Raw genomic sequence first — 15,000 nt, forward strand, 5'->3', positions numbered from 1 at the left:
CCTTTGCCTTTATACAAAGGAACTATGCATGCTCTCTGCCAATCCCTAGGTACCTTACCCTCTTCCATACATTTATTAAATAATTGCACCAACCACTCCAAAACTATATCCCCACCTGCTTTAACATTTCTATCTTTATCCCATCAATCCCGGCTGCCTTACCCCCTTTCATTTTACCTACTGCCTCACGAACTTCCCCCACACTCACAACTGGCTCTTCCTCACTCCTACAAGATGTTATTCCTCCTTGCCCTTTACACGAAATCACAGCTTCCCTATCTTCATCAACATTTAATAATTCCTCAAAATATTCCCTCCATCTTCCCAATACCTCTAACTCTCCATTTAATAACTCTCCTCTCCTATTTTTAACTGACAAATCCATTTGTTCTCTAGGCTTCCTAACTTGTTAATCTCACTCCAAACCTTTTCTTATTTTCAACAAAATTTGTTGATAACATCTCACCAACTCTCTCATTTGCTCTCTTTTTACATTGCTTCACCACTCTCTTAACCTCTCTCTTTTTCTCCATATACTCTTCCCTCCTTGCATCACTTCTACTTTGTAAAAACTTCTCATATGCTAACTTTTTCTCCCTTACTACTCTCTTTACATCATCATTCCACCAATCGCTCCTCTTCCCTCCCGCACCCACTTTCCCGTAACCACAAACTTCTGCTGAACACTCTAACACTACATTTTTAAACCTACCCCATACCTCTTCGACCCCATTGCCTATGCTCTCATTAGCCCATCTATCCTCCAATAGCTGTTTATATCTTTCCCTAACTGCCTCCTCTTTTAGTTTATAGACCTTCACCTCTCTCTTCCCTGATGCTTCTATTCTCCTTGTATCCCATCTACCTTTTACTCTCAGTGTAGCTACAACTAGAAAGTGATCTGATATATCTGTGGCCCCTCTATAAACATGTACATCCTGAAGTCTACTCAACAGTCTTTTATCTACCAATACATAATCCAACAAACTACTGTCATTTCGCCCTACATCATATCTTGTATACTTATTTATCCTCTTTTTCTAAAAATATGTATTACCTATAACTAAACCCCTTTCTATACAAAGTTCAAAGGGCTCTCATTATCATTTACACCTGGCACCCCAAACTTACCTACCACACCCTCTCTAAAAGTTTCTCCTACTTTAGCATTCAGGTCCCCTACCACAATTACTCTCTCACTTGGTTCAAAGGCTCCTATACATTCACTTAACATCTCCCAAAATCTCTCTCTCTCCTCTGCATTCCTCTCTTCTCCAGGTGCATACACGCTTATTATGACCCACTTCTCGCATCCAACCTTTACTTTAATCCACATAATTCTTGCATTTACACATTCATATTCTCTTTTCTCCTTCCATAACTGATCATTCAACATTACTGCTACCCCTTCCTTTGCTCTAACTCTCTCAGATACTCGAGATTTAATCCCATTTATTTTCCCCCACCGAAACTCCCCTACCCCCTTCAGCTTTGTTTCGCTTAGGGCCAGGACATCCAACTTCTTTTCATTCATAACATCAGCAATCATCTGTTTCTTGTCATCTGCACTACATCCACGCACATTTAAGCATCCCAGTTTTATAAAGTTTTTCTTCTTCTCTTTTTTAGTAAATGTCTACAGGAGAAGGGGTTACTAGCCCATTGCTCCCGGCATTTTAGTCGCCTCATACGACACGCATGGCTTACGGAGGAAAGATTCTTTTCCACTTCCCCATTGACAATAGAAGAAATAAAGAAGAACAAGAGCTATGTAGAAAAAGGAGAAAAACCTAGATGTATGTATATATATATGCATGTGCGTGTCTGTGAAGTGTGACCAAAGTGTAAGTAGGAGTAGCAAGATATCCCTGTGATCTAGCGTGTTTGAGACAGAAAAAGACACCAGCAATCCTACCATCATGCAAAACAGTTACAGGTTTCTGTTTCACAGTCATCTGGCAGGACGGTAGTACTTCCCTGGGTGGTTGCTGTCTACCATCATTCCTATATATATATATATATATATATATATATATATATATATATATATATATATATATATATATATATATATATATATATATATATATATATATATATATATATATACAAAACAACCCTGTGTTCCATACTCTCAACAGACCACTGTAATTGATAAGGTCGTATTATTTAGTCTCGTTCGATTGAGTGCATACAAGATTTGTTCGACACCGGCACTTGTTATCGTTACATTCTCGTAGTTACGTGTACTCTGAAAGAATCAGCTGAGTATTGATTGTGTGGCCTTGATGAGAGAAGCAGCCAAATAGACACGAGGCAATGAGGAAGTTGTGAGCAGACCCACTCATGAACCCATTGATCCTATGTGCCCTACTTACCGGCACTGACCGCCACTGACCTCCACCTCAGAGCTGAGTCACAGTCACTAACCTCTCTCGCCCGCTGCTTGGTCACTGCCAATGACCTCTCACCAACTGGGTCACCCGTCAATGACCACTCTCGTAGCTGGGTCAACCGTCAATGACCACTCTCGTAACTGGGTCACCTTCACGTTGTCTGAGTTTCTTGACGTTGAAAGGATAAGGATTATCTGACGTGTAACACAAGTATATATATTTAGTGGCATGTCTCTCAGTGTAAGTATAATGTGAGGCAGATATTTCTCGATGTAAATACACTAAAACGCGCTTATCTCTCGGTGTGCTTACCTAGAAAGTTTCATTACGTCTTTTATTTGAGATATATATATATATATATATATATATATATATATATATATATATATATATATATATATATATATATATATATATATATATATATATATCTTTCAGGGAGAAGGCTTACAGCTTTTCATCTCATCCCCTGCATGCACCAGCCTTACTAGAGATATTAACAATGCAAGGAATTCGTAAGAGCAGGTGAAATATACACAAACACTGATCTCTGGCTTAAGGAGACTCGAACCTACGAACCTTGGAACAAGGTACGCAGTGCTTTACCAATCTACCCACACTGGACCAATACCTTGGAGTCCAGCTTGCGCTAGACTTTGATCCAAGCGCTGCCTTAGATCATAGCTGGCTGCCTTGGATCAAAGTCTAGCGCAAGCTGGACTCCAAGGTATTGGTCCAGTGTGGGTAGATTGGTAAAGCACTGCGTAACTTGTTCCAAGGTTCGTAGGTTCGAGTCTCCTTCAGCCAGAGATCAGTGTTTGTGTACAGTCGGTATCTGATACAGTCAGTTAATATCTGATGCAGTCAGTTAGTATCTGATACAGTCAGTAAGTTGATCAGATAGACTGAGGTAGCATCTAATAATCTATGCTAGCAAAACACTTGAGTATTAGATACATTATCAACACACTAAAACCACCTTGTGGGGTGAGAGATAAGTGCAGTGTACACTGGTACAAATAGAAGTGCATGACGAACAGTGCCAGAACACTGGTCTAACAGAACGGTGCATGAAGAACAGTGCCAGAACACTGCTCTAACAGAGGGGTGCCTGAACAACAACTACAAAATGTTCTGGTACAACGTAATGGTGCCAGATGAGTGAATCACGGAATACTTTTGCACAAGGAACAATTAGTGATGCCAGAACAATTAGTAAATACTGTGGTGCAACAGTGGTACCAGATGAATAAATGGAAAACATTGGTATAGCATAGAGGCACCAGTTGAACAATCAGAACACTGTGGTACAACAGTGGTACCAGATGAACAATTTGAGAACACACATTTTACACCTGTGTTTCACGTGTGTAACGCTTGTGTAACGTCTAATGTAACGTTACTACGTCAAGGTCATCGTTATCTGGTAATAAGAGATAAATCAACCTGAACTCTCTCTCTCTCTGTCATGGTCCCGTCTAGATGAAACTACACACTAGCAGAAAAACAGACAGATATGTACACACACACCCACGGATGCGCACAACGTACACGTACACACACACACACACACACACACACACACACACACACACACACACACACACACACACACACACACACACACACACACACAATGAACCAGCAAAGCAGAAACTTATATTCACCCTGAGTGGTTCCTACATAAGGGTAAAATACATATGAAAGATTCCCCAGTAATAGTAATTACAAGGCCCTGAGTTTCAGATATCTTACAGAGTTAGCAGTGGAAAGTGACCATAAAGTGCAGGAGGCAGAGAAGTTCGTGCCAAGGGGCAACAGACACAACGGGAAGACCAGAGTGAGGCCATGTTTCACCTGGAGGTGTGTTAGGACATGGAAAAAGCATATAAGGCGAATAATTTAAAAAAAAAAAACGCGTTGAGTCAAAGAGCCAAAAATGAATGTACATGGATAAGGAGAGGGGCCCAGCGGCAATTAGAGAACGGCATAGCATGGAAAGCCAAATCTGACCCAAAGTTGTTATATAACCACCTTAGAAGAAAAACAACAAAGACCAGGTAATGAAGATGAACAAGGAAGCTCACAAGAAATGACCAGGAAAACTGTGAAGAACCCAGCACAAGATTCAGGCAGGTATTCTCAGAGACAGAAGGTTATCAGCAACCCATGATGGAAGAGTGCACTAGCAAGTGTTGGACACAATACACACAACAGGGGGTGGGTGGGGGGTGAAGAAACTATGTGAACTAGATACCTCGAAGGCGGTGGGCCCAGACAATATATCTCCCTGGGTCCTGAGAGAGAGAGAACAGAGGCATTGTGTGTGCCGCTAACAACAATCTTCAACAAGTCTATCAACACAGGACAACTACCTGAGGTGTGAAAGACAGGAAATGTAGTACCAATTTATAAGAAAGGAGACAGACAGACAGCACTGAACTACAGACCAGTGCCACTGACATGTATAGTATGGAAAGTTATGGAGATCATCAGGAAGAGTGGTGAAGCACCTAGAAAGGAAGGAATGAGCGTATTCACGACAACCAGCACGGCTTCAGGGAAGGGAAATCCTGCGTAACAAACCTGCCTCCTCAATGAAGGTCTCATATCTGACGCAAACTCTCTCTCTTTGACCTTTTTTTTTACAGTAATTAACCTTTTGTATCAACATTGATTTCAATTTTAATCCTGCACTAATCCCAATCTCCAGTAACTCCCCCCTACCCCTTAGCGCACCCCTTACCCTTTGCTCACCCCTAATGTTTTGCACATCCCTGTACACATCCCTCCCGAGAGGATTTAGCGATTTCATTGATAATAATAATAATGATAATAATAATAAATAGTAATAATAATAATAATAATAATAATAATAATAATAATAATAATAATAATAATAATAATAATAATAATATTAATAAAGTTATGAGCACAGATACGTAGCATTACAGCTTCGTTATTGAAGAACGAAGGACCGAGCCTCCTCCACTCTTTTACCTTGAACGATCCATGCGGGTTTAGCGTTCACTTAGAGTAGAAGAGGAAAGTGTCTAAAACTGAGGCCGTTAGTCCCGGTGGATGAAGAGAATCGGACGAGTGGGGGAACTGTTAGGGTTGAGTGACCTTGTCTTCGTCTTCAGCGGTGCGTTGAAAGTGTTCTGGAGCTGTGTTATGAACACCGAGATCTGTGTACCTCTCTGTGTACTCACCTATTTGTGCTCACCTATTTGTGGTTGCAGGGGTCGAGTCCTAGCTCCTGGCCCCGCCTCTTCACTGGTTGCTACTGGGTCCTCTCTGTTCCTGCTCCATGAGCTTTATCAAACCTCGTCTTAAAACTATGTATGGTTCCCGCCTCCACTACGTCACTTTCTAGGCTAATCCACTACACCGAGAGGTGTGTACTTCTCTGTGTATACACCGAGAGGTGAGAATCTGTGTGTAGACACTGAGAAGTGTGTACCTCTGTGTTTATACACCAAGAGGTGTGTACACCTCTGTGTGTAGACACTGAGAAGTGTATTCCTCTGTGTGTATACACCAAGAGGTGTATGTATCACTGTATATATATACACCGTAAGAACTGTACCTCCCAGTGTGTATATTTACTTGAATCTCTATTTTAAGGCTTAACGTATTCCTGACGTTAGTGTACAAGACGACTTATAACCATAACAACCAGCAAACCAACAAACCTCACCAGCTACATAAATATTCTACTTCATCTACTTCCTTTTTCCTCCTGCTTCTACTATTATTTCTACTATTGCTACTACTACTACTCTGGTTGTCTATTGCTACTACTACTACTCTGGTTGTCTCGAGGTCATCTCATACTGAACGAACATCAGTAAACCGTTTGACTTCATTTCCGCCCAACTTAGTGTCTAATTGAATTCTAAATTGCACAGTCCGTGTCCATTTGGTTCTTTAAATACTACATTGTCACTCTTATAGTTATCTGCGGGTAGTTTGTTCCACTCTGCTGTAATTCCGATTGCATGAAAATTATTGCAACTTCTGCCTCGCAGTTTCATTTCAGTGTTTCGATTTACGGACTCAGTTCAACACTATAAATAGGTCTTCGTGTATGAGTGTATTAAAACCATTTTGTATCTTTAAGGTCTGAATGAGATTTTGTAATATCTGTTTCTTAAGAGAGAAAAGATTGAGTCTTTGAGACTTTTAAGGTTTATTTCTAAGTGATGGTACGATCCTAGAAGGCTTGTCTGTACCCTCTAGTGATGGAACAAGCTTGGTAGCACTAGTCTGTACCCTCTCTAGTGATGGAACAAGCTTGGAAGCACTAGACTGTACCCTCTCTAGTGATGGAACAAGCTTGGAAGCACTAGTCTGTACCCTCTCTAGTGATGGAACAAGCTTGGTAGCACTAGTCTGTACCCTCTCTAGTGATGGAACAAGCTTGGAAGCACTAGTCTGTACCCTCTCTAGTGATGGAACAAGCTTGGTAGCACTTCTCTCTGCCCTCTCCAGGTTTATCTTTGTCTTTTCTCTAATATTCTGGAGCTCATAACCGGGCGGCATATTCCAGATGTTATCTAGCATTATAAAGAGTTAATATGCTGTCTGGTGTTCTCTAGCCGAGGTTTCCAGCTATGAAACCTAGCACTGTGCGAGACTAGGTTATATAAAACCATACAAAGAATTGTATTACCCCAAATAAGCAAATTAAGACCCATTCCGTCACACACCTGGCAGCGAGGCGACAGCATCACCGGGAAACGTTGAAGCATGAACGTAATTATGAATGGTTGTGTGAGAATATTCTGTCAGTGCTTGCGCGCGCACACACACACACACACACACACACACAGGAGAAGAGTGGTGGAACACCTAGAAAAGAATGATCTCATCAACAGCAGCCAACATGGTTTCAGGGACGGGAAATCCTGTGTCACAAACATACTGAAGCTCTATGACATGGTGACAGCAGTAAGACAAGAGAGAGAGGGATGGGTGGATTGCATTTTCTTGGACTGCAAGAAGGCGTTTGACACAGTTCCACACAAGAGATTACTGCAAAAACTGGAGGACCAAGCAGGGATAACAGGGAAGGCACTACAATGGATCAGGGAAAACTTGTCAGGAAGACAGCAGCGAGTCATGGCATGGGGCGAGGTGTCAGTGTGGGCACCTGTGACCAGCGGGGTCCCACAGGGGTCAGTCCTAGGACCAGTGCTGTCTCTGGCATTTGTGAACGACATGGCGGAAGGAATAGACTCCGAGGTGTCAATGTTTGCAGATGACGTGAAGTTGATGAGAAGAATTCATTCGATCGAAGACCAGGCAGAACTACAAAGGGATCTGGACAGGCTGCAGACCTGGACCAGCAATTGGCTACTGGAGTTCAACCCCACCAAGCGCAAAGTCATGAAGATTGGGGAAGGGCAAAGAAGACCGCAGACGGAGTACAGTCTAGGGGGCCAGAGACTACAAACCTCACTCAAGGAAAAAGATCTTGGGGTGAGTATAACACCAGGCACATCTCCTGAAGTGCACATCAACCAAATAACTGCTGCAGCATATGGGCGCCTTGCAAACCTCAGAACAGCATTCCGACATCTTAATAAGGAATCGTTCAGGACCCTGTACACCGTGTACGTTAGGCCCATATTGGAGTATGCGGCACCAGTTTGGAACCCACACCTAGCAAAGCACGTAAAGAAACTAGAGAAAGTGCAAGGTTTGCAACTAGACTAGTCCCAGAGCTAAGAGGTATGTCCTACGAGGAGAGGTTAAGGGAAATCAACCTGACGACACTGGAGGACAGGAGAGATAGGGGGGACATGATAACGACATACAAAATATTGAGAGAAATTGACAAGGTGGACAAAGACAGGATGTTCCAGAGATGGGACATAGCAACAAGGGGGCACAGTTGGAAGTTGAAGACACAGATGAATCACAGGGATGTTAGGAAGTATTTCTTCAGCCACAGAGTAGTCAGGAAGTGGAATAGTTTGGGAAGCGATGTAGAGGAGGCAGGATCTATACATAGCTTTAAACAGAGGTATGATAAAGCTCACGGTTCAGGGAGAGTGACCTAGTAGCGACCAGTGAAGAGGCGGGGCCAGGAGCTTGGACTCGACCCCTGCAACTTCAGCTAGGTGAGTACACACACACACACACACACACACACACACACACATACACACACACCGGGCCGGGAGAGTACCGGTGAACCAAGAACAACAAAGATACGGGCCGGGAGAGTACCGGTGAACCAAGAACATCAAAGATCCGGGCCGGGAGAGTACCGGTGAACCAAGAACAACAAAGATCCGGGCCGGGAGAGTACCGGTGAACCAAGAACAACAAAGATCCGGGCCGGGAGAGTACCGGTGAACCAAGAACAACAAAGATCCGGGCCGGGAGAGTACCGGTGAACCAAGAACAATAACAACAGTGTGTTAACGTGACCCCCCCCTCTCTTTTTCAAAGAACGACAAGCTAGTAAACACACACACATACACACACACACATACTCACATACACACACACATACACACAAACACACACACACACACAGTCAGTCAGCAGACGTGGGTCACAAGGCTCCGAGAACTTTAGTGGTTTTTAAGTCGTGCAGTAACTGCTAGCAGTAATAAGTGGTAGTGACAACGTCAGTGAACAATCCTACGAGTGATAACCAGAGTTATTAGTTAAAAAAAGTCGAGAGGAAGCCTGAAATCTTTAATATTTCAAAGTGTCAAACCGTTAGTGGCTAGTAGGCTTCTGTTGCTACACAGATTCAAATACTGTATACAAAGATTCAAGTGAGTGTGGAAGCGGGTGTTCAAGAATTTCGAGAGATTGGATAACAAGTGAAATGTGGGGCACCATACAGTGAGAGTGAAAAAGTTAATAAGCAAAAGTAGAAAGGAAAAATATAATATATAACAAGGGAAGGTGGCAGTAGGCCTGCTGAAAGTGACGTCACAACAGTTGTGTGACATTATACATATAAAGTGTAACACCGAATGTGAAGTGTATTCCAATATAAGTGAAGTGTATTCTATCATAAGTGACATTGAGGGACGCCGGATGCATGAGCATATAAGGTTATAAAGATCACAGGTGAAGAATTTTCAAAATAGTGATAGAAGGTGTGTGTACGACGACTACGTCATCAGCATCTGGCAACTTGTCATGGCATCACTGCCAGCTTAAGTATCACTCACCTGTTGGGGTTGTTTTGGGGGTTCTGAATCCTGGCCTTAGTCACTGTTAGATACTGGTCACTCACTCCTGCAAGCTATTACCAGAATTAGAGCAGAAATAGCATAGATAAGGTGAAGATAGGGTTGACTAGAGAGGAGCAGCCTAGCGAGGGGAAGCCTAGTGAGGGTGACGTCAGACACTCCTAGAAGCTGAGACAAGCTAAATTTTACAACCTAATTACTTTCTGTGTTTTATAAGTAGAAGTGATAAGTGCTAGAATCACTGTTGGTAGTTTTAGAAATACGGGTATTACTACTGATATCTATTAGCAGTATGAATACTTAGAAGTGGGGGCACACACACACACACACACACACACACACACACACACACACACACACACACACACACACACACACACACACACACAAACAAACACACACACACACACACCCATATACAGGATTTCACACCTTCCTGTGAAGTGACCCTCTAACCCTTCCTTCCCCCCCCACCTCTCTCCCTCTCCTCTCCTCTCTCTTCCTCTCTCTCTCTCTCTCTCTCTCTCTCTCTCTCTCTCTCTCTCTCTCTCTCTCTCTCTCTCTTTTTCCCCTTTCTCTCATCCTCTCTTCCTCTCCCTCTTCCTCTCTCTCTTCCTCTCTCTCTTCCTCTCACTATTTCTCTCTTCCTCTCTCTTCCTCTCTCTCCCTCTCCCTCTCTCCCCCTCTCTCTCTCTCCCCCTCTCTCTCTTCCTCTCTTTCTCTCTCTCTTCCTCTTCTCTCTCTCTCCCTCTCTTCCCTTGTCACTCCCCCTCTCTCTTACCTTTTCCCTCTCTCTCTCACTTTCTCCCCCTTTTCCCCTCCTACCCTCCCCTTCTCTCTCTTTCTCCCTCTCTCTCACTCTCTCCCCCTTTTTCTTTTTCACTTTCTCTTTTACTAAAAAAAAAAGAAAAAAAAAAGAAAAAAAGAAAAAAAAAATGGTTGGGACTCGCAGGAATCAGGGATCAGATGATAATGGTACTGGTAGGGAGGAATGGATGGAGGAGCAGTGGAAAAGGATAGAGCAAGAATGGGAGAGAAAATTAGGAGAGCTTTCTGAAAAAATGGAGAAAGAGCTCTCTGTGAAATGGGAAAAGAGGTTGGAGAAGGAGACGAAGAATTGGGAGGCCCAAGTCGAAACTGCAGTAGCCAGGGTAAAGGTCCTAGAATTTGAGGTAAACAGGCTGAAGCAAGTCTCAGGGGTAGTGACCAGAGAAGACACACCATACGAAGCTGAGAGGCTGAACAGGAAGGAAGGAGATATGAAATATGCTAAGGTCCTATCAGCCTGCAAAGAAGGGCCAGGGAGTGGAAGGGAAGAGCAGATGGGTGCAGATGGAGAGGGAGATAGGTCGAATGCTGAGGCACAACCATGCTACCAAGAGCCACAGGAAAAATCAAGGGAGAAAATGACCACATACAGACAGGAACCAGAGTCACAGAGGGAGAGGCAATGGGAGGAGGAAAGGGCAAAATCAGTGTTTATCCATGGGCTTCGGGAGAGAGAGGAAAGGACACACACTGAAAGACGGCAGGAAGAAAGAAAGGAGATTGAGAAAATCATCACGGAAATAGGGGGAGAAGACATGGACGAGAATGTAAATTTTCAGAGAATAGGGGGGTACTTGAAGGGGAGAAACCGACCGATCAAGCTGATTCTCAGGACAGAAACAGTGCGGAACAGGATCCTCCAAGAAAAACCACGGTTGAGAAGCTCGGAAGAGTACAAGAAGGTGTTCCTAGACAGAGACAGAACACAAAAAGAGAGACAGCAGCTGAGGGAGAGGACAAAAAAGCGAAAGGAGCTAGGAAAGGAGACAAGGATGGAACCAGCAGAGGTCAATCAGAGCAGAACAGAGCAGCAAGAGCAAGCACACACACAACTATCCTCAGAACCCCACAACCTATCACACCATCCCAACACACAATACAATCCATACCCACAGCTTCCACCCAACCCCCAACCATAGAATCCCACAGTATGCTACCAGGTCTCCCACCCCCACAGGCCCCCCAAACCACAGTGTTGGAAAGGAAACTGAAGGTATGGTACACAAAAGCTGATGGAATAACAAACAAGTGGGAGGAGTGATACGAAAGAGTCAAAGAGGCATCACCAGACATCATAGCAATCACAGAAACCAAGCTTACAGGTATGATAACAGATGCCATCTTCCCAACGGGATACCAGATCCTGAGGAAAGACAGAAGGAACAGGGGGGGGGAGGAGTGGCATTGCTGATCAAACACCGATGGAATTTTGATGAGCTGGAGAGAGGAGACAGCGGAGAAGAAAGTGATTGCATAGCGGGAACGCTTCACTCTGGAGGTCCCAAGGTGATAATTGCAGTGATGTATAACCCACCACAGAACAGCAGGAGTCCAAGGCAAGAGTATGACGAGAGCAATAGAGCGATGGTTGACACACTGGCTGCAGTGGCCAGAAGAGTTCATACATGCAGGGCAAAGCTCCTGATCATGGGCGACTTTAACCACAAGGAGATCGAATGGGAGAACTTGGAGCCACATGGGGGCCAAGATACATGGAGGGCTAAGATGATGGAGGTGGTACTGGAAAACTTCATGTACCAACACGTAAGGGACACTACAAGAGAGAGAGGAGAGGATGAACCAGCAAGACTGGACTTAGTATTCACCTTGAGTAGTGCAGATATTGAGGACATCACATATGAAAGACCCCTTGGGGCCAGCGATCATGTGGTTTTGAGCTTCGAATACACAGTAGAGCTACAAGTGGAGGGGGAAGCAGGAAGGCCAAGACGAATGAAACCAAACTACAGGAAAGGGGACTACACAGGAATGAGGAACTTCCTGAATGAGGTTCAGTGGGACAGAGAACTGGCAGGGAAACCAGTTAATGAGATGATGTAATATGTAGTCACAATGTGCAAGGAGGCTGAGGAGAGGTTTGTACCCAAGGGTAACAGGAATAATGAAAAAGCCGGGATGAGCCCATGGTTCACTCAAAGATGCAAGGGGGCAAAAACCAAGTGTGCTAGGGAATGGAAGAAATATAGAAGGCAAAGGACCCAGGAGAATAAGGAGAGCAGTCGTAGAGCCAGAAACGAATATGCACAGATAAGAAGGGAGGCCCAACGTCAATATGAAAACGACATAGCAGCAAAAGCCAAATCTGACCTGAAGCTGTTATACAGCCACATCAGGAAGAAAACAACCGTCAAGGACCAGGTAATCAGGCTAAGGAAGGAAGGAGGAGAGACAACAAGAAATGACAGTGAAGTATGTGAGGAACTCAACACGAGATTCAAAGAAGTGTTCACAGAGGAGACAGAAGGGGCTCCAGAAAGACGGAGAGGTGGGGTACACCACCATGTGCTGGACACAGTACACACAACCGAGGAAGAAGTGAAGAGGCTTCTGAGTGAGCTAGATACCTCAAAGGCAATGGGGCCAGATAACATCTCTCCATGGGTCCTGAGAGAGGGAGCAGAGGCGCTATGTGTACCCCTAACAACAATATTCAATACATCTATCGAAACAGGGAGATTGCCTGAGGCATGGAAGACAGCAAATGTGGTACCAATCTTTAAAAAAGGAGACAGACATGAAGCACTAAACTACAGACCAGTGTCACTGACATGTATAGCATGCAAAATCATGGAAAAAATTGTCAGGAGAAGAATGGTGGAACATCTAGAAAGGAATGATCTCATCACCAGCAGACAACATGGTTTCAGAGACGGGAAATCCTGTGTCACAAACCTACTGGAGTTCTATGACATGGTGACAGCAGTAAGAGACAAGAGAGAGAAGGGTGGGTGGATTGCATTTTCTTAGACTGCAAGAAGGCGTTTGACACAGTACCACACAAGAGATTAGTGCAAAAACTGGAGGACCAAGCAGGAATAACAGGGAAGGCACTGCAATGGATCAGGGAATACTTGTCAGGAAGACAGCAGCGAGTAATGGTACGAGGCGAGGTGTCAGAGTGGGCACCTGTGACCAGCGGGGTCCCACAGGGGTCAGTCCTAGGACCAGTGCTGTTTCTGGTATTTGTGAACGACATGACGGAAGGAATAAACTCCGAGGTGTCACTGTTTGCAAATGACGTGAAGTTGATGAGAAGAGTTCATTCGATCGAAGACCAGGCAGAAATACAAAGGGATCTGGACAGGCTGCAGACCTGGTCCAGCAACTGGCTCCTGGAGTTCAATCCCACCAAGTGCAAAGTCATGAGGATTGGGGAAGGGCAAAGAAGACCGCAGATGGAGTACAGTCTAGGGGGTCAGAGACTACAAACATCACTCAAGGAAAAAGATCTTGGGGTGAGTATAACACCAGGCACATCTCCTGAAGCGCACATCAACCAAATAACTGCTGCAGCATATGGGCGCCTGGCAAACCTCAGAACAGCATTCCGACATCTTAATAAGGAATCGTTCAGGACCCTGTACACCGTGTACGTTAGGCCCATATTGGAGTATGCGGCACCAGTTTGGAACCCACACCTAGCCAAGCATGTAAAGAAACTAGAGAAAGTGCAAAGGTTTGCAACAAGACTAGTCCCAGAGCTAAGAGGTATGTCCTATGAGGAAAGGTTAAGGGAAATCAACCTGACGACACTGGAGGACAGGAGAGATAGGGGGGACATGATAACGACTTACAAAATACTGAGAGGAATTGACAAGGTGGACAAAGACAGGATGTTCCAGAGACTGGACACAGTAACAAGGGGACACAGTTGGAAGTTGAAGACACAGATGAATCAAAGGGATGTTAGGAAGTTTTTCTTCAGCCACAGAGTAGTCAGGAAGTGGAATAGTTTGGGAAGCGATGTAGTGGAGTCAGGATCCATACATAGCTTTAAGCAGAGGTACGATAAAGCTCATGGTTCAGGGAGAGTGACCTAGTAGCGACCAGTGAAGAGGCGGGGCCAGGAGCTTGGACTCGACCCCTGCAACCTCAACTAGGTGAGTACAACTAGGTGAGTACATACACATACACACACATACACATATACATATTCATACACACACATACACACACATATACACACAAATACACACACATACGCACACACACACACGCATCCACACACACGCATCCACACACACACACACATACACACACACACATACACACATACACACACACACACATACACACACACGCATGCATACACACACACATACACACGCATACACACATACACACACATACACACACACACACGCATACACACAAACACACGCATACACACACACACACACACAACAGGCCTAGTGTATAATCGACATGTGGCTAGGACAAAATGGTAACTAACTGCCACACACACAGACCCGCCCCCCACACAGACCCGCCCACACACTGACCCGCCCCCACACAGACCCGCCCCCCACAGA

At 44.4% G+C, this 15,000-nt stretch overlaps 1 protein-coding gene across 2 annotated transcripts in view; it reads right to left on the minus strand.

Annotated features, from left to right (window-relative positions):
- Nucleotides 1–15,000, minus strand: part of LOC138853027 (estradiol 17-beta-dehydrogenase 2-like) — a 119,751-nt gene that overhangs the window by 89,882 nt on the left and 14,869 nt on the right. The window contains exon 2 of one of the 2 annotated variants that reach the window (XM_070087279.1): nucleotides 9,599–9,672. The exons of the other annotated variant lie outside the window; for it this stretch is intronic. The gene's annotated coding sequence lies outside the window, so the exon portion shown is untranslated. The remainder of the gene's footprint in view (nucleotides 1–9,598; nucleotides 9,673–15,000) is intronic. 2 annotated transcript variants of the gene reach the window in all.

Source organism: Cherax quadricarinatus, chromosome 2 (genome assembly GCF_038502225.1).
Source record: "Cherax quadricarinatus isolate ZL_2023a chromosome 2, ASM3850222v1, whole genome shotgun sequence".
Classification (NCBI taxonomy): Eukaryota; Metazoa; Arthropoda; class Malacostraca; order Decapoda; family Parastacidae; genus Cherax; species Cherax quadricarinatus.